The sequence below is a fragment of the Petaurus breviceps genome, unplaced genomic scaffold (assembly GCF_028583685.1).
Source record: "Petaurus breviceps papuanus isolate PSGF00001 unplaced genomic scaffold, PetGlider_PUasm1.0 490, whole genome shotgun sequence".
NCBI classification, from domain to species: Eukaryota; Metazoa; Chordata; class Mammalia; order Diprotodontia; family Petauridae; genus Petaurus; species Petaurus breviceps.
The window spans coordinates 4,498,647-4,519,910 of NW_027186352.1; the positions used below are offsets into that span (position 1 = coordinate 4,498,647).

Genomic DNA, 21,264 nt, shown 5'->3' on the forward strand with positions numbered 1-21,264 from the left:
ACTCAGAGCAATAAATCACTAAAAGATATTGACTAATCTGATGGAAGTCAATTTAATTTCATACCTTGTTTTCACTCAGAAATGAAATGGGGCATTTTAAATTGGGGACCATCATGAGGTTTTTCATTTTAATCTTCAAGAAAATGGTATTTCATGATAGCACATGATTTGCAGAGGCCACAATCACATAAAGGAGACTTCATTAGAAGAAGTGTGGCAATCGTCAACAATAAAATCAGAATCACTGACAGTAACAGAAGACCACAAAAGACATGTTTGTGTTCATGTCCCCAAACCTGATTTCCTGCTAGAAATTTTAATAAGGATGCTGATGAGCTAGCAAATCAGAGTCTAACTCTCTGACCTGCATCTGGAACAAGCATAAACATGAGTAACGATGACTGGGTTGTTCGTCTAAACTCCATTTTAATTGAAAATTATGTCTGAAATTCCTGCCGATCCAGGCTGTGCCTGTCTCTCCTTTCCCATTGCTCGGATTTATGCACTTCCTCATACTAAAGGACTGGCCATTTCCCATAAATATGAACAGATTCCTACTTGTGCATTCAATAACTACTATAGAGATCACAAGGAAATTAACATGGTGCCTGAAGCTGTCTGTCTTTGGTGATATATGACATAGGAATCATGTCCTCAGCACTATTATCCCCAAACACCATGATTCTTACATAAATAATTTGCTTCTTGCAGCTTCTGAATTATAGGAAGAAACACTATACTAATGGATTTGAGGATTATCAGTTAGTTTCAGCAGTTTTAGATGGATATTGTCCATCCACTGCCATATTCATTCAAAAGCAATTGACTGCAGTACAATTGCATAGTCTATTTATTTTGAGAAAGAGAAACACTAAGTGTGATTAATATGATTTGTTGTCCTGTTTTTTTTTAAGGAGAAACATAATTTGCATGATCATGAACACAGGTATATGTGTGCATCCTGCCTGTCCTTATAGGTTTTTAGAGGCATCCTGAAGGTAAAAATCATAACTATTTCTCATAAACTAGAAATTCTTCCCATAGGTTGGGGGTCCATATATTTAAATATACAGATGTAAAGAAAATTTGTTTCATATTACAAACTCAATGCACTTGAAGTAGAAATATGACTATATTGTCCAACTTATAACTCTCTTCTGAACTCCATTACTAATTCACTGACCATTAAACAATTTCAACCAGATGTCTCATAGAAATGTCAAACTCAAAATTTCCAAATTATTTTTTTAATCTTTCAAGCATATCCTTTCCATGTCTTAATAGTCACATAGATATTAAGGTTACCATCATTTTTTCTACTCATACAAGTTTACAAACTTCCAGGCTATTGTTTACATCTGTTCCTGACTTTTTCTATGGGAACTTCTAAATAGTTAATAGTGAGTGTAATGGATGATACAAATGGCTCCCTCACTTCTCTCTTTCAGAAATACTTCATCACACTTTTATGTGAGAGCCAGAGAGGGTTCATCCCCTGCTTCAAGTGACAATGTGATATATATTTCCAAGCATCTCTCTGCAGATTTATGAGCAGCCTCAGCTTCAGATGGGCCCAGAAGCCAACAACTGCCACCACCACCACCACCACCGCCACCACCATCATCATCATCATCATCATCATCAATATTGCAGGGAAATATATAGTAGAATCTGTGAGCAGTACAACTACTGTCAGAATTTTTTAATATGCTGTTAATTTTGATGCACTTTTAAAAAATAATGAATTGTCTCTGGGAGAAGGAATTATAATAGGAAATGTAAGTGATATAAAAACTAAAATAAATGAAATATATATTCATATTTAAGAAAGAAAATTATTTTGATAAGTAACCTTGCAAAGTAATGTTCCTACCATTTGGCATCAATACGTCATTTTGTTTAGGAAGACAGAACGATGTCATAAAAGTCATTCTTTTCTGTTGCCTCAGGGGAGATTGCCTTCATTTTTGTCTCTAAGGTTTCATGGAACATCTGTTCTCTACTCACTAATTAGGAGTACAGAGCTATTGTACACTGTCTCTTCTCACCCCCAAGTGAATAAATGGGGACTGGGAAAGAGTCAGGTATCAGATTCTCATTTCATCCAGGAAAGGTACAACCAAAAGATGGAGTTTGGTACTAAAGAGAAGGCAGACATGACATTTTTGGGGTAATCAGAGGGGAATGCAAGCAAGAATGATTACAACTAAATCTCTCTTTTATGATCCCTTTATTTCTCTTCATGGGTTTTCTCCTTTGCATTCAATTCTTGATTTTTTAAAATTTATTTCATTTTTTACCCCATATTCATTTACTGAGGTATCTGAGCTCATGCTGGGAGTGACTGTAACCATGCATACGGGAAATATTCTGCACCCATAATTGCTTTACCTCCCTAGAAAGAGGAAGGAGGTTGTTTCATCCTCTATTCCTTGGGACAAAGATCGGTCATAGCTTTTCATGTAAGCAAAGAATTTAGAGCCAGCACTAGTACAGTGTCGATCCATTCCAACTCAGATCTGACAAATGATCCTTACAAGTAATATGTCTTCCCAAAGGCCATTTATCCTCTGTTCAAAGACCTGCAATGAAGGAAAGTTCACTAAACCCCAAGATATCCCACTCTACCTTGGGGCAGTCTTTTTGGTTTGTTTGTTTCTTGACATTAAGCCCAAGTCTGCCTTTTTGCCTTATCCACCCATTACCCCTGATTCTATCTCCTAGGGCCAATCAGACTTAGTCAATCTCTTTTCAACAGAAGAGCCCTTCAAATACTTGAAACTGAGCCTCTTCTCTCTGAGTCTTCTCTTCTCTAAATTAACCTTCCTAAGTGACTTCAACAGATCAAATACACTTAAAATGATTTTGGCTCTCTGTAGAGTTTCTTCAGTTGTCCTAATATTTTTAAACCCAAGAAACTTAAGAACATATGGAAGATTTACCTAATCCTACCCTCAAAGAGCTCACAATCTAGTGAGGAACACAACAAGCCAAGAAATATATACTAACAAATTATATACAAAATGAGTAGGAAATAATTGTGAACAGTGGTTAGGAAAAGCTTCATCTAAAGGTCAGATTTGAGTTGGGAAGAGGAAGGAAGTTTTTAAAGGCAGCCAGATAAGGCAGTAGGCAGAGATGATGAGGGAGAGCATTCCAAGCATGGAGGAAGTTATAGAAAATGATAAGGAATGGAATTCCTTGTTTGTGGAATAGCCAGGAGGCCAGTGCCATGGGACTGAAGAGTATGTGATAGGGGGTAAGATGTAAGAAAATGGAAACAGGACAAGACTGGGCTGTGAAGTGTTTTAAAGTAACAAAAAGCAGAGGATTTTGGTTTTAATCCTGGGGGTGATCAAGAGCCTCTGGAGTTTTTTTTAAGTACAGAAGGGAACACGGGCAGACTTGCATTTGAGAAAGAAATCACTTTGGTGACTAAATGGAGGGTGGACTGGAGAGGGGAGAGACTTGAAGCTTACAGACCCATCAGCAGCTATTGCAATAGTCCAGATGTGAGGTGATAAGGGTCTGCCCTTGTAAAGGGAATGTAAATTTTGAAGATCTTCCCTGTCCCTAGGCTAAAGTGCACCTGGAGCCTGGGGTAGGAGGCTTGTTTTTCAGTAGATACTTCTTGATTGGCCAGTGAGTCAATTAGGTTGTTACATTCTCTGAGCCAGGAGAAGGCTATATAAGCCCTGATGTGTAGCTTTGTTTTGGGGCTCACTTTGAGAAGTGTTCTGTGATTTGATATGGATTCTGGAAAGCCATTGTCCAGAGCCCCCCGGCTTTGGAAAACCCAGATGTTGAAACCCAGATGTTGATTGGGTATGGATGTAATGGTTGGACAGTTTGGAAATCTATCTACTTGATATGTTTCTTTGACTTGATAATTCTGTCTGTGTATTCTGAAGTTCGGGGTGCTGACCTTTTTCCCCTGAACTAGGTAAACGATACATGTTTGACTAATTAAAGTAAGCTTGTTAACCCATTTTGATTTGCTTTCCTTTAACAAAGCAGATCTAAGAACCTGTGGTGGCAGACACCCTGAGGACGCTTGGGGTGCTTGCTGCCACAGCCCTGGAGAGGGGGACGCAGTGTCAGAGCAGTGAAGGGAGCAAAAATGACAGATGGTATAAAGATTAAATTGACAGGTTTTTGCAGCATTGAAAATGGTGGGTGGAAAAGAGTAAAGAGGTAAGAGCAGCACCTTGGTTGTTATTCTGGGTTACTGAAAGGATGGTGTTTCCCTTTCCACCAATAATGAAGATAGGATAGGCTGAGGGTTTAATGGGGAAGATAATGTGTTTGGCTCAAAAATGGCATTGAATGCCAAGCAGATAATTTTATAATTGGTGCTCCAGGTGAAAGGAATTCACTCTACTCACCTGAGTAGGGGGTGACTTGGGCAGATCTGTACTTTAGGCAGATCACTTTGACTACTGAAGGGAGGAGAGGTGGGATTGGGGTGGGGAAATTACCAGAGGAAGACAAATCAATGAGAAGACTACTGTAAGAGCTCTCTCCTGAGGTAATGAGGGAAAGCACCAGGAGAGTAGCAGTTGGGGGGAGGTGGATAAGGGGTAAGAGAGAGTCAGGAGGAAAGGCTGATACCCCAAGTTCTGAGTCTTTATGTCCAAGATAATTCTAACCTTTAGTAGGTGAGAAAAAAGTCAAAGGCTTGGGAAGAAAACTGAGGTCAGATTCATAAATGCTGAGTTGAAGAGGTCTCCAGGATAGCTAGTTTGAGGTGTCCAAATACATTGGCAGATCCATGGCTCTAATTTCAAGGGTAGATGAAAGGTCAACACTGGATAAGTAAACCCAAGAATCATCAAGCTGTAAATGGAAATTGAATCCCGGAAAATTGGTATTATCATGAATGAAGTAGGAGAAAGCAAGAAGAGAAGAAGGCCCAGGACTGAGGCCGTTGAGGTGCTCCAAATTAGCATCACTGAGCAGGACCAAAACCCAGCAAAGAAGCTGGAGGCAGAAAGGTCATATAGGCAAGAGGTGAACCAGGATAGAATAATGTCACAGAAAGCTAGAGAAAAGAGAGAACAACCAAGGAGAAGAGGGTGGTTGATATTGTCCAAGGCTGCAAAGATGTCAAAAGAGGATAAGGATGGGAAAAGACTGGATTTAGACTTCTTCACCATCAGGGTCTTCCTTATTTTTCCAGTTGTCATACACTTTACTCCCCTACATTTGTTTAATGGAACCAGGCATACTGGCCTGCTTGCCTTTCCTCACACACAGCAGCATCTAACTTGGTGCCTTTGCTCAGGCTGGCCCTTATGCTACAGCATTTTCCCTCCTAAACTCTGCCCTTTAGCACCCCTGTATTGACTCAAGATTCAGCTTAATTGGCAGTTTCTGCAGGAAGCATTTTTCTGTGCCCTTGGTCGGGAATGCCTTCCATCTAAGGTTTCCTTCCATCTTACATTCCCATTCATATTTCCTCCTTACCTATGCAGTTACATATGAAATCTAACATTATAACATATATTTCTTAAGACTAAAAATGGATCATCTTGGCTTATTGTTTCTTTTCTTAATCTTAATCAATGTATTTTATTTTTATTTTACATGTATTTTCAAATGAGCCCCATCTCACGAGAGCTATCTTGCAGCAAAGTAAAAAATAATTAATTGCAATAAATAAAACATAATATAATGATTATATCTCAAAGTGCATTCAATTATCCACATCTGTAGCACCTCCCCACATTTCTATTTAATTAGCTTGTTAAAATGATAATAAATATGCTCTCTTTCTCTCACTCTTAACTCTGTTAAAGAACAAAAAAAAAGAAAGAAAAATTTCCTTGTAATAAATAGTCAAGTAAAAAATCCCTTCCCTTGGTGTGTACACTTCTTGTACACCCTATATCCATTATTTCTCTGTTGTGAGGTGGAAAGCATGTTTCATCATTGCTCTTCTGGAATCACGAATGGTCATTGCATTGATCAGCATTTTTAAAGCCTTCAAAGTGGTATTTACAGTGTTGTTACTATTTATAATTTTCTTCTGGTCTCATTCATTTTCTTCTTCATCAATTTATAAAAGTCCTCAAAATTGTTCATATTCATAACATTGACAATATACAATATTCTTCTCATTATGCTTATTTCACTCTGCCTTAGGTGATATAAATCTTTCCATGTCATTTTGAAATTGTATATTTCCTTATTTCTTACAATAAGAGTACTCCATCACATTCATATGCCACAACTTATTCAGCCGTTACTCAATTGATGGGTATCCCCTTAAGGTTTCAGAATTTTGCCACCACTAAAAGAGCTACTATGCATATTTTTTTATAAATAGTACCTTTTCCCCATTTCTTTGCTCCCTTTGGAGCATAGGTTTAGCAGTAGTATAGCTGGGTGAAAGGGCATGCACTCTTTAGTAACTTTCTCATTTGTCATAGCAAATTGCTTTTGAGAATGGTTTTATCCATTCACAAGTACAGCATTAAGTTCATCAATGTGCCTAATTTCTCACAATCCTTTCAACAGTTTTCATTTTTCATCTTTGAAGAAAAAATAAATTAGTGAGTCCACACTCTAGTCGTTGAGGTGTTTATGTTGGCCAAATACTAGGGTACTAGATATATTTACTTCTTACATTGTGTAGCTATTCTCATTCGCTCAGTAGTTTCTCTTCTTTAACTAGTATCAAATCATTTTAAGAATTATGACTTTGCACTATAGTTTGAGATCTGGTGCTACTAAAAGAACCTTTTGTTTCCACTTCTTTTTCATTATTATAAGGATCATCTGCATTTGATTTCTATTTTACAGAGTAATGACTGAAACCTGTTTTGACTGTGTATAGGAGGGATAGTTGATCTGCCAAAGAATGGTGGTTATAGAATAGGCATCTGAAAAATAGTCATATGTGTTCTCCATAGTAACTAGGAAATATTCTTCCATCTAATCACCAAATGTGATAAACCCTGAGAATGTTACACAAATGAATATTATACATGCTAACATATCATTAAGTCTTATTTAAGAAATGATCTTTTAATATAAATGATGTTGAGTGAGGAGAGCAGAACCAGGAGACTTTGTACACAATTGCAGACACATCGTATCTGTGATGACAAACTTTGATAGACTGGGCTCTTCTCAGCAATATAAGGCTACATGACAACTCCAAAGGACTCATGATGGAAAGTGATATCCACATCCAGAGAAGAACTACCAAGTCTTAATGCAGATTGAAGCAAACTACCTGCTCTCTCTCTTCTGTGTTTTGTTTTGTTTCATATTTTCTTTCTTGCTGTTCAATCCATTGATTATAATTCTTCTTTACAACTTGGCTAATGTTTAATGTGAGGGTATTTGTAGAACGTATATCAGATTACATGCCACCATGAGGGGGAAGGGGAGGGGAGGAGGGGAAAGAGAAGAAAATATGTAATTCAAGGGATTGTGGTACTGAATGTTGTAAATGTAAAGTAAATAAACACATTTTTAAGAAGACAAAGAAAGAAAGAAATGGTCTTTTAAGAAAGTGCTAACAGAGGATCCTGTGAAGATGGGTCATAAAAAGCCAAGCTTTCAAGATTTCCCCCCACCAAAGAGGTAAAACAATGGCTCAAGGCAAATATTGAGCAGTAAAAATAAATAAGAGTAGGGGTAGAACAGGAATCCCCCTGAGATAATCAGAGATCTGAAGGAAAGTCACAGGGTGAGGTTTGGTCCCTATGAGGAGTAAACACCTCCAGGCTAGGTCCTAGGTCTGCTTAAACAAAAACAAGCCCTGGAATAAGCTGGGTTAGGATGATGCCTGGACTCAGACCCAGGGACAGTAAGAGACATGGGATATCTGAGGCAGGGGAAGAATGAGAGCACTTCTGCTGACAAAGAATGCCAGATCCAGCCATGCTGTAAAGATACAGCAATGGGATAGAAGGAACCAGCACATGTTGGATGAGTTAAGAAGAAGTGCAAGCAGTCGGATGGGGATGCCACTACTGGTTATGCACTCTTATAAGAGGCTGAAGGTCTTGGTTCCAGTTCCAAAACAATGGGGAGAACTGAAGGGTGATCCAGGGCCAGAAGAACCATCCCCCATACTCCAGGAATACAAGTGATTACAAAAACTGAGTTACTATTTTTTAAATGCATAGGCAAAAGAGAAAAAAAATGAACCATAGAGAGTTACTATGGAATTACAGAAAAGCAGGTTTCATCTCCAGAGAAGGACATTAAGCAAAGAAACCATCTTCAGCCCCAAAGAGATATGTCAAATGGTCACCTATTCAAAAAGTATTCATAGAAGAACTTTAAACAGGAGTTAAAAATTAAATGAGAAAGATTGAGGCAAAAAACAACAATAATAGGGTAAAGAAAGTCAACCAATTAGAAAAGGAGATTCAAAATCTTAAGGAAGAAAATGACTCCTTGAAAATCCAAATCAGACAAGGGGAAGCCAGAGAAGTTTTAAGAGATCAAGAAATAATAAAACAAAATATAAAGAATGAAAAAATAAAAGGAAGCATTAAATATCTCATAAGAAAAATAACTGATCTGGAGAAAAGATCAAGAAGAGAAAACATAAAAATAATCACACTACCTGAAAGCTATGATTTAAAAAAATGAATCTTGATACAATAATACAAGAAGTAATTAAAGAAAATTGTCCTGAAGCATTAGAACAAGAGTGGAAAATAGAAATAGAAAAAAATCTACCAATAACTACCTAAAAGACAACCTATGAGGAAAACACATAGGAATACTACAATCAAATTTTGAAAATCATAGCTCAAGGATAAAATTTACAAGAAAATAATAAAAAAAAATAATATGGTGGTACGACAATTGAAATTACACAAGGCCTAGAAGAAATGACACTAAAAAACTGAAGGTCTTGGAACACTATACTTCAAAGAAGAAAAGAACTAAGGTTCCAGACAAAAATATATCCAGAAAAGGTAAGCATAATCCTGAATTTTTAAAAATGAACATTTAATGAGCTGTCAGATTTTCAGGACTTTGTTAAAAAAGAACCTGAATTTGACATACAAGAGAAATATGAGGAACATACCAAATATTAATCATAATAAGGACAGATTGTTTACCTTTTATGTATGTAGAATGTAAAACAGAATCTAAGATTGTTATTAGTAATTCAGTAGTTCATAAGAAAGATTGGGATAGAACTGGATATGATATGACTTTGAAAAAGAAAACCATTTAGGACCAGTTAAAAATAGTAATTACTATTGTTTGATGAACACCCAGACACTGGTGTTTGGGATAAGAACTCACTATTTGACAAAAACTGCTGGGAAAACTGGAATATAGTATGCCAGAAACTGGGCATAGACCATTATCTAACACCATATTCCAAAATCAAGTATAAATGGGTGCATGATCTAGCTATCAAGGTTGATACTGTAAACAGTCTCCTAAAACAAGGAATAGTTTACATATCAGACTTGTGGAGAAGGAAAGACTTTATGACTAAACAAGAATTAGAGAACATTATAAAATGTAAAATGGATAATTTTGACTGCATGAAATTGAAAAGCTTCTGTACAAACAAAGCCAATGTAACCAAGATTAAGAGGGACGTGGGAAATTGGGAAAGAATCTTTACAACCTATGTCTCTGACAAAGGACTCATTTCTAAAATATACAGAGAATTGCATCAACTTTATAACAATACAAGTCATTCCCCAATTGATGAATGGTCAAAGGACATGAACAGGCAGTTTTCAGAGAAAGAAATTAAAGATATCTATAAGCACATGAAGAAATGCTCTAATTATCTATTGATTAGAGAAATGCAAATCAAAACAACTCTGAGGTACCGCATCTCACCAGTCAGATTGGCTAAGATGAAAAAACAGGAAAATGACAAATACTGCAGAGGATGTGGGCAAATTGGAACACTAATGCATTGCTGGTGGAGTTGTGAACTGATCCAGCCTTTCTGGAGAGAAATCTGGAATTATGCCCAAAGGGTTATAAATACTTTCATACCCTTTGATTCAGCAATACCACTCCTAGGGTCATATCCAAAAGAGATCATAGAAATGAGAGAAAGACCCATATGTACAAAAATGTTTATAGCAGCTCTTTTTTTGATCACAAAGAATTGGAAATTAAAGAGGTGCCCAAAAATTGGGGAGTGGATGAACAAATTGTGGTATATGCATGTTATGGAATACTATTGTGGTATAAGAAACAAGGAGCAGACGGTCTTCATATTTACCTAGAGAGGCTTATACATACTGATGATGAGTGAGAAGAGTAAAACCAGGAGAAATTTGTACACATTTACAGACACAATGTATGTGTGATGACTGAAGTGCCCACCAGAAATTATACACTAGAGCCCCTTTTAACCTGCTAGAAGAGACCCCTACTAGGTTCCTTGGAAACCACCTAATAGGCTCCAATAGTGAAGAAATCTTTCATCTTGGTTGCTAAAACATACTACAGATTCCCACAGATTCATATTTATTTATGTTTGTATCCAAGGCTTTGCTAAGGGACTATGGCTTCGCTTCGCTTCAGTAGAAATAATACTAAGGCTTTGTTTCAATAGGAATAATACTGAGATTCCTTTGCTTCAATGGGAATAATACTGAGAAAGCTTCCCCTCAATGGAAACAATGCTAACCCCTTAGAAACATATTCTGTTGCTAGCAATCACATTGTCTATAAAATTATGTCTAAAAGAAAGCTCAATGCTGTCTTTCAGTCTTAGAGACAGTCCCGGCCAGTTAATAAACACTCCTATCGAATTATAATTGGCCTAGCTGTCCTGTTATATCTTGGTGTCCATTAAAATGGCCAACTTTGATAGACTGGACTCTTCTCAGCAATGCAGTGATATAAGTCAATCCCAAAAGACTCATGATGGAGAGAAATATGTGCATCCAGAGAATAAACTAGAAAGAACTAAGTTTATATCCAGGTGGAAGCAAAATACCTGATCTTTTTCCTTCTCTTATTTGGTTTTATGTCCTCTTTACCATTTTTTTATTCCAGCTGGTACGATCTGTCCTTATAACCTGACTAATGTATAATGTGAAAGTATTTACAGATCCTATACTTGACTATATGCCACCATGGTGGGGAGGGAAGGGAGGGGGACAAAATGTGAAACTCAAGGAATTGAATCCTGTAAACTAAAAGGACACAAACCAATTAATTAAAAAAATTAAGAGTAATTACTTTATATAAATGAGATGTGAGAGGAAGAACCAACATATAGAAATTATATATATATGTATATATGTATGTGTGTATGTATGTATGTATGTGTGTATATATATATATATCCATGCTTAATTGTAATTTTGCAGAAGGTGAAGGTGGGGAGGGGTGGAGAGAACAAAATAAAAAGGCTCAGCAAAGAAAACTAACAAAAGAAAACTAACAAGGCAGCAAAGAATTACAACTCTTAACATAACTCTAAGTAATTATGGTATAGGTTTTCTTGAAATGGAAACATGTATTTCGAATCTATTCTTATCTTCTACTGTGCACACAACATGCTTTTTTTTCTTATTATGTATTTAAATTTGAATAATAAAAAAATGCTTGGAGGTACAAACTGTCCAAGTAATAAACAAAAGGGCATTCTATTTAATTAATGTATCAAATTATTACAATTTGGTGACATTGAGAAGAAAGGCTAATCAGGCACAAGGACATGCAATTTCACAATTACCAGTAAGTTGGGATTCTGCAGCTGTTACCGTCTCCTTGTCATTGATTTGTTTATTTATATCTTGAAGTTTTTACTCATAAGCAAAGTCTATTAAGAGTGGCTAGAGAGCAATAAAGTATTGTGGGTGTGAATCTGATAATAGCCTGATAAACTTTATTTTTTCCATTTTCCAAATGCTTAATTAACTTCTGATTTACATCATTCATTTCCGCCCAATTTTGAGTTACAAATTTTCTCCCCAATTTTCCCCTACCCACTGCCCCAAAATAGAAGCCACACAGGATATCCCGTCCTCCAATCTGCTCTCTCCCATATTTTCTCCCATACCCCTTTCGACTTTTCCAATAGGGCACGGTGGATCTCTATGCCCCAGTGCCTGTATAACTTATTTCCCAATTACATGTAAAAGAGTATTAATAATGGTAGATAGACATAGATATATGTATTTATGTGTATATATGTATATACAGATAAATGTATGTATGTGTATATATGTATATAGAGATAATATGTGTGTGTGTATATACACATATGTGTATATATTCATATATGTGTATATATATATATATGTATATATATATTCATATGTGTGTGTATAAACATTTGATTTTAAGACTTTGAATTCCAGACTCATTCCCTTCCTCCCTGTAATGGAATGTAAATTTAAAGATCTCCCCTGCCCCTAAGCTAAAGTGCACCTGGAGCCTGGGGTGGGAGGCTTGTTTTTCAGTAGATACTTTTTGATTGGCCAGTGAGTCAATAAGGTTGTTACATTCTCTGAGCCAGGAGAAGGCTATATAAGCCCTGATGTGTAGCTTTGTTTTGGGGCTCACTTTGAGAAGTGTTCTGTGATTTGATATGGATTCTGGGAAGCCGTTGTCCAGAGTCCCCCGGCTTTGAAAAACCCAGATGCTGAAACCCAGATGTTGATTGGGTATGGATGTAATGGTTGGACAATTTGGAAATCTGTCTACTTAATCTGTTTCTCTGACTTGATAATTCTGTCTGTATACTTTGAAGTTCGGGGTGCTGACCTTTTTCCCCTGAACTAGGTGAATGATACATATCTGACTGATTAAAGTAAGCTTGTTAACCCATTTTGAGTTGCTTTCCTTTAACAAAGCAGATCCAAGAACCTGTGTTGGCAGCAACCCTGAGAATGCTTGGGGTGCTTGCTGCTACACTCCCTTGTCACCAACCCTTCCTGGGAAGATAAGCAGTTCAGTATAGGTTGTACATGTGTAGCTAATGCAAAATAACAACACAGTAGATAGATTGTATAAAATTGACTATATTTCCCTCCCTCCTATCCCACCTCCCACTTGTTCTATTCTCTACTTAGATCCCATCACTTTTCAAAAGTGGGTCCTTCCAACTTCCCTACCCCAAGCCTGCCCTCCCTTCCATCATCCCCCCTCTCATTCCCTTCCCCCCTACTCTCCTATAGGGTGAGATACACTATTTAGTGTGTATTTCATTTCCTCCTCAAGACAAATTAAATGATAATAAGGTTGACCCATTCCCTTTTGCTTTCCTATTCTTCACCTCCATTGTAACCATTTTCTCTTGCCTCTTCTATATGAGATAGTTTACCACATTCTGTCTTTCTCCATATGCTCTACTTATATTCCTCTCTCACCTCTTAATTTCACCTTTTAAGTATCATCCCTCCCTGTTAAATTGGTCCTGTGCCCTCTATCTATGTCTACCAGTAAACATATATACACACATTCACATATGTGTTCATATGCCCATATACCTTCATATATATATATATATATATAATTCTATTCTTTTCAATTATTTTCATACTGAGAAAAGCTTCATCAGTTACAATTATTGTTTTTCCATGTGGGAATGTTTATAGTTCAACCTTAATAAGGTCCTTATTATTTCTTTTCCCTGTTTACCTTCTCATGCTTCTCTTGCTTCTTGTATCTTAATGTCAAATTTTCTACTCAACTCTGGTTTTTTCGTCAATAATGCTTGAAAGTCCTCTATTCCACTGAATGACCATATTTTCCCCTGAAACATGATACTCAGTTTTGCTGGGTAGGTGACTCTTGGTTTTACTCCCAGCTCCTTTGATCTCTGGAATGTCATATTCCAAGCCCTTTGATCCCTCAGTGCAGAACCTGCCAGATTCTGGGTTATCCTGATTGTCTTTCTACAATATTCAAATTGTTTCTTCCTGGTGGCTTCTAATATTCTCTCCTTAATCTGGACATTCCAGAACCAGGCTATAATATTCCTAGGGTTTTTCTTTTTTGGGATCTTTTTAAGAGGTGATTGGTAGATTCTTTCAACCTTTATTTTGCCCTCTTATTCTAAAACATCAGGGCAGTTTTTATTTTGAGAACTTCCTGGAGGATGATTTCTAGGTTTTTACTTTGATCATGGCTTTCAGGTAGTGCAACAATTTCTAAATTATCTCCCCTGGTTCTTTTTTCTAGGTCAGTGGTTTTTCCCATGAGATATTTCACATTGCCTTCTATTCTTTCATTTGTTTGGATCTGTTTAACAGCATCTTGATTTCTCACAAAGTCATTAGCTTCCATTTGCACCAATCTAATTCTGAAGCAATGATTCTCCTCAGTGAGCTTTTGAGATTCTTTTTCCATCTGGCAAATTCGGCTTTTTAAAGCATTTTTCTCCTCATTGCCTTTTTGAACTTCTTTTGCCAATTGAGTTAGTCTATTTTTAAGGTATTATTTTCCTCAGTCAGGCTGTTGACTCTCATTTTGTAATTTTCTTGCATCGTTCTTATTTCTCTTCCTAATTTTTCCTCCACTTGTCTTATCTACTTCTTAAGGTCCTCTATGGCCTGTAACCAGGTCGTATTTTCCTTTCAAGTTTTTGGTGCAAGAGTTCTGACTTCACTGTCTTTCTCCTGTTCCATGCCTTGATCCTTTTTGTCCCCAAAATAGGAGGCTAATGTTGGAATTTTCTGTCTGCTTTGTTTCCTGTGCCTGGTCATATCACCCCTCAGTCACTTGATTCCTGGGCTTTTTGCCACAGTAGGACTCTGCCACCAGACAGGGGAGCTTTCATCCCAAACGCTGCGGTTTTCTCGGTTGCCAGAGGTATTAGATGGGTGCCCTCTCTGAGGCCTCCACACTCTCAAGCAAGCTGGACACACATCCCAGGACCTCCACCATAGACCGCAATCCACATCCAAGCAGGATAAAGCAAGAGCGATTACCCCTCAGACTCGTGCTTGGTCCTCCTACATTCTGCAGGCCAGGAGCTGAAGCTGCCACATAGAGCTGGCTGGCTGTGCCAGTGTCTCAGGGGCTTCTCTCCCCAGGGGCAAAAGCTGCGGCCCTCCCTCTTATTGGGTCCCAAAGTCCAGACTGCACTGCACTCTCACTTTGTCTTTCACATCTATGTGTTGATAATTATTGAAATGGCCACAGTTTTGGCTGATCTGGAGTCCCTCCAACTAGCAGGTGTTCAGGCCTGTCCTGGGGCTAAAAACTCAACGTGGAGCTGAGTTCAGGTCCTGGAGTGCTGCGCTGGCCAATTCCTGCTGGCCTACCAGGCTATCCTCAGTGGGAGGTTAGCTTCTCTGTGTCATTTTGTGGGTTCTACAGCTCCAAAGTTTGTTCAGAGTCCCCTTTTTACATTGATTGTGGAAGGTGGAAGCGGGAGCTGCTCAGAGGTCCTGCTTCTACTCCTCCATCTTGACTCTGCCCCCTCCCCTCCATAAACATTTTTGTATCACCTTGAATTCTGCCCAATTTTCTGTTACCACTTCTAGTTCTTCTAAAGCACTGGGCTTCTCTGTGTTCCAGATGATTCGAAATAGATCTCTTCCATGATCCAGGGCTGCCCAACAAATCCTGATTCAGAGAATCTAGAGAAACACAGGAGCTTGCTCAGCACGCAGGAAAGCAGCCCAAACACGAGCTCATCCTCTCTCTCATCCACGCCTGGTGTCCTCAGTTTCCATTTCTTTTTATTAATTCCTTAAGTTTCTTGGTCTTTGCTGTTGTCCTTCCTGCTGTTCTTTCAGAATTTCATTACTGGGTTTCTATTTCTGTAAAGTGATATTTGACAGCTTGGTTTTTATGGCATTAATAAATAAATTAGTTTTTGAGGTTGTTTTTTTTTAGAGAAGTGGGTTCTAGTTCATGAAAAAGTCTCTTTTTCACCAATGGATATATATTTTTTGCTGATTTTGTTATTAACATAGTTGACTTTATAGTTTTCTGACTATTCAACCAACTCTACATGCTTATTATGTAATCCAACTTAGGGGACTCTATTCTTTTTGATATGTTGCTGAGGCAACTTTTTACTCTTTGATAATGTTTAATTATTTTGCATTTATGTTCAATGGCAATATTAGTGTTTTTTATTTTTGTTATAACTCTCCTTGGTTTATGTATTAAGAAAATATTTGCGTTAGAGATAGAATTTAGTAGGATTGTTTCTTTTATCATTTTTAAAATCAGTTTCTGTAATATAATTAAATGTTCATTGAATATTTGAGAGGGCTCATTTGTGAATTCATCTGGTCCTGGAGTTTGTTTATTTGGAAATTTATTTATAACTTGCTCAATTCTAACTCTGAAATTGAATTGCTTAAATCCTCTAATTTTTGTTCTGTAATTTAATATTTTGTAAATATTAATTTATTTCATGGAAGCTGTAAGATTTATTAGCAAATAAAATTTCAAAAATAGTTTCTACTTACATCCTACTTTACTTTTTATTGTGAATTAACCTTTTTTTTTTCTTTTTAAAAATTATCTACTTATTTTAACACTCTTTTTCTATTTTAAATTTTAAGGTCCCTGCCTTTCATCTGTTCTTCCTCCCACAGAGAAAGCAAACAATGTAATACCAATTAAATATGTGAAATCATACAAAATATTTCCATTTTAAACATATTTCAAAAAATGGAAGAAAAATCAAGTGAGAAATTATACAGTAATTTGAACTCATAGTTTGGCAGTTCTCTTTTTGGAGGTGGATAGTATTTTTTTTCCATCAAAAGTCCTTTGGAAATATTTTTAACAACTCTTTCAATGGTGGCTAAGGACTGGAATTCAATGGGATACCCATCAATTGGGGAAAGGCTAAACAAGCTGAGGTATATATTTGTAATGGAATGTTATTGTACTATAAGAAATAATGAGAAGAATGATTTCAGAAAAAAAAATTGACTTACATGAACCGATGTATAGTGAAATGGACAGAACTAGGAAAATATTGTACATAAGAGCAACATTATTCGATGTAGAATTGTAAATAACTTAGCTATTCTCAGCAATACAATGATCCCAGACAATCCCAAAGAACTAAGGATGAAGCATACTATCTGCCTCAAGAGGAAGAATTGATATTGATTTACTGTAGAATTAAGCAAGTTATTGTTTCCTCTTTCTTTTTTTAAAATTTTGAGTGTTCTTGTACAAAATACCTAACATGGAAATGTTTTACACACTTGCATCAGTATAACTGCATCTGATGCAGTTATAGTATATATATATACTCAAGCAAGAAGGAGGGGAGGAAGGGATGGAGGGATAGAATTTGGAATTCAAAACCTTAGATAAACATGTTAAAAACTGGATAAAAGAAAAATTTCCTATTATATCTGTTTCCTTCCCCCTGCTCCAAATGCATTCTTCTTTCTCCCACCACCATTTTTTGAGATATTTTTAACATGATTGATTTGTATTAATGCCCTCTGTCTATGTAACTCCTTTAACTTCCCTAATAATGATAAAGGTTTTAGCATTCACATGTATCATCTTCCCACATAGAAACATAAACAGTTTTATTTTAGTGAGTTCTTTATGATTACTTTTTCATGTTTACCTCTTTATGCTTCTCTTCAGTCTTGTGTTTGCATGTCTAATGTTCTATTCAGTTCTGATCTTTTTATCAGGAATGTTTGGAAGTCCTCTATTTTGTTAAATATCCATGTTCCCCCAGAAAGATTACACTCAGTTTTACTGGGTAGGTGACTCTTGATTGTAATCTTAGCTACTTTGCTTTCCAGAATATCATATTCCAAGCCCTCCACTCCAAGGCTGCTAAATCTTATGTCATACTGGTAATGGTCCCATAATATATGGACTTTTGCCCCTGGGTGCTGAAAATATTTTCTGTTTGACATGTGAGGTCTGAAATTTGGTTATATTTCTAGGAGCGTTCATTTTGTGCATCTCTTTCAAGAAGTGATTAGTAGATTCATTCAATTTCTACTTTATATTCAGGAATCTAAGATATTGGGATAATTTCCCTAGAAAACTTCTTGAAATATCATATCTAGGTTCCTTCTTTAATTGTGGCTTTCATGTAATTCAATTAATCCTTAATTCATTACTACTTGATTTACTTACTTTTCTGATGAGATATTTCACATTTCCTTCTATTTTTTTGTCTTTCTTTTAATTTTGTTTTATTGTTTCCTCATCTATCATGTTGTTTTTTAGCTTTAACTTGCCCTGTTTTAACTTTTGAAGGATTATTTTCTTCAGTGAATGGTTGTACCTTTTTCTGTACATGGCCAACTCTGCTTTTTAAAGAGTTATTTTCTTCAGTGAATTTTGGTGCCTCTTTTGCAATCGAGGAAATTTGTTTTCAGTGTCTTTTGTATATCTTTTGTCAAACTCTTAATTTTCTTTTCACAAATTTGCTTGGGTTACTTGGTGGGTTTTTACCCCTTTCACATTGAAGAATCTTTCCCCACAGATACACTCCTTAGCATCCTTTTTTTCTTTCATTAAATTTTATGTTTAATTTTAGGTTCCTCATTCATTTCCACAAGATATTGAGTTACAAATTTTCTCCCCATCTTTCCCCTACCCACCACCCCAAAACAGTGATCCAACATACATGTATATACACCCTCCCTCAATCTGTTCTCTCCAATATTCACTCCCATCCCCCCTCCAAATTTCTGGTAGGGCAAGAATGAATTCCATACCCCAGTGCCTGTATATCTTGTTTCCCAGTTGCATGTAAAACCAACAATAGCAATAATCATAATAACAATAATAAATTTTTTAACATTTGATTTCAAATCTTTGAATTCCAGATATTTTTCCTTCCTCCCGTGTCACCCTTACTGGGAATATAATTAATTCAATATAGGTTGTATATGTGTAGTTATGCAAAACTTTTCCATAGTGGATATATTGTGAAAGACTGACTATATTTCCCTCCATCCTATCCCAGCCCCAACTTGTTCTCTCCTCTATTTTGACCCTGTCCCTTTTCAAAAGTGTGTGCTTCTAACTCCTCTCTCCCCCAACCTGCCCTCTCTCCATCATCCTCTCTCTCATGCCCTTCCCCCCTACTCTCCTGTAGGGCAAGATACCCAATCTATTTTGTATGTCATTCCCTCCCTAAGTCAAATTCAATGAAAATAAGGTTGGCCCCTTCCCTTTTGGCTTCCTGTTCTTCCCCTCCATTGTAACAGTTATACCTTGCCTCTTCTACATGAGATAATTTACCCCTTTTTTCTCTCCCTATCTCCTCTCATTATATTCCTCTCTCACATCTCAATTTCACATTTTAAATATCATTCCTTCCTATTCGACTGATCCTGTGTCCTCTGTCTATGTATCCCTGTACACACACACACACACACACACACACATATATATATGATACATATATTCATACGCACATATACTTTCTTATATAGACATATCATAGGTATGTATACATATATGTACACAAATTTTATTCGCTTCAACTATCCTCATAATGAAAAAAGTTTCATAAATTACAATTATTTTTTTCCATGTAGGAATATAAATAGTTCAACTTTGCTAAGTCCCTTATGATTTCTTTTCCCTTTTTGCCTCTCATATTTCTCTTACTTCTTGTATCTGAATGTCTAATTTTCTTTTTACCTCAAGTTTTTTCATCAAGAATGCTTGGGAGTCATCTTGGAGCGGGAGTTGGAGCGAAGCAGACTGGGAGGGAGCGACCAACCGGCCGCTGCCGCCGCCATGAGCCATGACCAGCGCCAATACGTGTTTAAACTGCTGCTGATCGGTGACTCAGGCATAGGGAAGTCCTGCCTGCTCCTCCGCTTTGCTGATATCACATACACTGAAAGCTACATCAGCACCGTTGGGGTTGACTTCAAGATCCGAACCATTGAACTGGATGGCAAAACCATCAAGCTTCAGATTTGGGATACGGCATGTCAGGAGCGATTACAGACCATCACGTCCAGCTATTACAGAGGAGCCCACGGCATCATTGTGGTGTATGATGTCACTGACCAGGAATCCTATGCCAACGTCAAGCCGCAGATATGCCAGCGAGAACGTCAACAAGCTGTTGGTGGGCAAGAAAAGTGACCTCACCACCAAGAAGGTAGTGGACAACCCCACTGACAAGGAGTTTGCTGACTCTCTGGGCATCCCCTTTCTGAAGACCAGCGCCAAGAATGCCACCAACGTGGAACAGGCGTTCATGACCATGGCAGCTGAGATCAAGAAGCGAATGGGTCCTGGGGCAGCCTCGGGGAGCGAGCGACCCAACCTCAAGATCGACAGCACTCCAGTGAAGCTGGCCAGAGGAGGCTGCTGCTAGGGTGCAGAGCTGGGGGGCCTGGGGGGGGCCTGGGAGGGCACCTTCTTTTCAGATGATGCCTCTGAGGCCAGGAGGCGGAGCCCCAAGCCTGCCTCCCCCTCCTCCCACCACCACCAAGGGGCATTTGATTCTGTGGCTTGTGGGCAGTGAGTCCTCTCGCCCACTCCCACCCCCGACCTTCCCAAAGCTCTCAGTCAGATCTGTGCTGCAGGTAGGGGCTGGGGACCTGCACAGAGCTTCTGCCCGGCAGCCTTAGGCCTCCTGAGTCCTGCCCCCCCAGCTCCTGCCCTCTCCCCAGCCTTCTTGGGGAGGAGTTGTCTGCCTTGTTTCCAGCTTGCTCCCCCTGCTTTCCCTCAGAGCTGCAGTGAGTCCTGGGGTGCCCCTACACCCTAGGAGCAGGGAGCCTTTTCCACAGATGCAAGGCCCAGACTGTGGGGAATGAGGATCCTGCGGGGGATGGGCCAGACATCAGGAGGGAGCAGCCTTGGGGAGCTTTGTCAACCCCTGCTCTCTTTCCCTTGTCCCTGCATCACTGTAGCCTGCCCTCCCCTGCCGCTAACCCCTCCTGGCCTTGAGCTTTCTGCTCAATCCGTTCATAATGGCTTGGGGAAGGGGGGGGGCAGTGAGGCTTTGCACAAAGTCCGAGTGGGTGGGCGGCAGCAATTTGGGATTTGCGGTTGTGCTTGGAGGGGGCTGTTGTTAATTCCCTCTGCCCCTGGTGCACCTCCCACCTGTCCCCTTCTGGGCCCCAGGAGGCTGTGGAGGTGGAAGGTCTGGGTCCAGCTCTAATCTACTGCAGGGCGGCTCTGGGGCCTGCTGCCCAACCCCCCCCCCCCCCAGGATTGTCCCCCTTCCACTGCCGTTCGGCTGGCTTACTCTCTCCTGGTTTTTTTCCTTGCACCCCAGGATAGAGTAAATGGTGTTTCTTGCCTTGATTCAAAAAAGAAAAATGCTTGGAAGTCCTCTATTTCATTGAATGACCATATTTTCTCTTGAAA

General features: G+C 38.3%; 1 pseudogene; it reads left to right on the forward strand.

The window, feature by feature from the left end:
• The first annotated feature begins 1,547 nt into the window (after positions 1-1,547).
• On the forward strand, positions 1,548-20,286 carry LOC138172026 (ras-related protein Rab-1B pseudogene; annotated as a pseudogene).
• Positions 20,287-21,264: the final 978 nt, after the last annotated feature.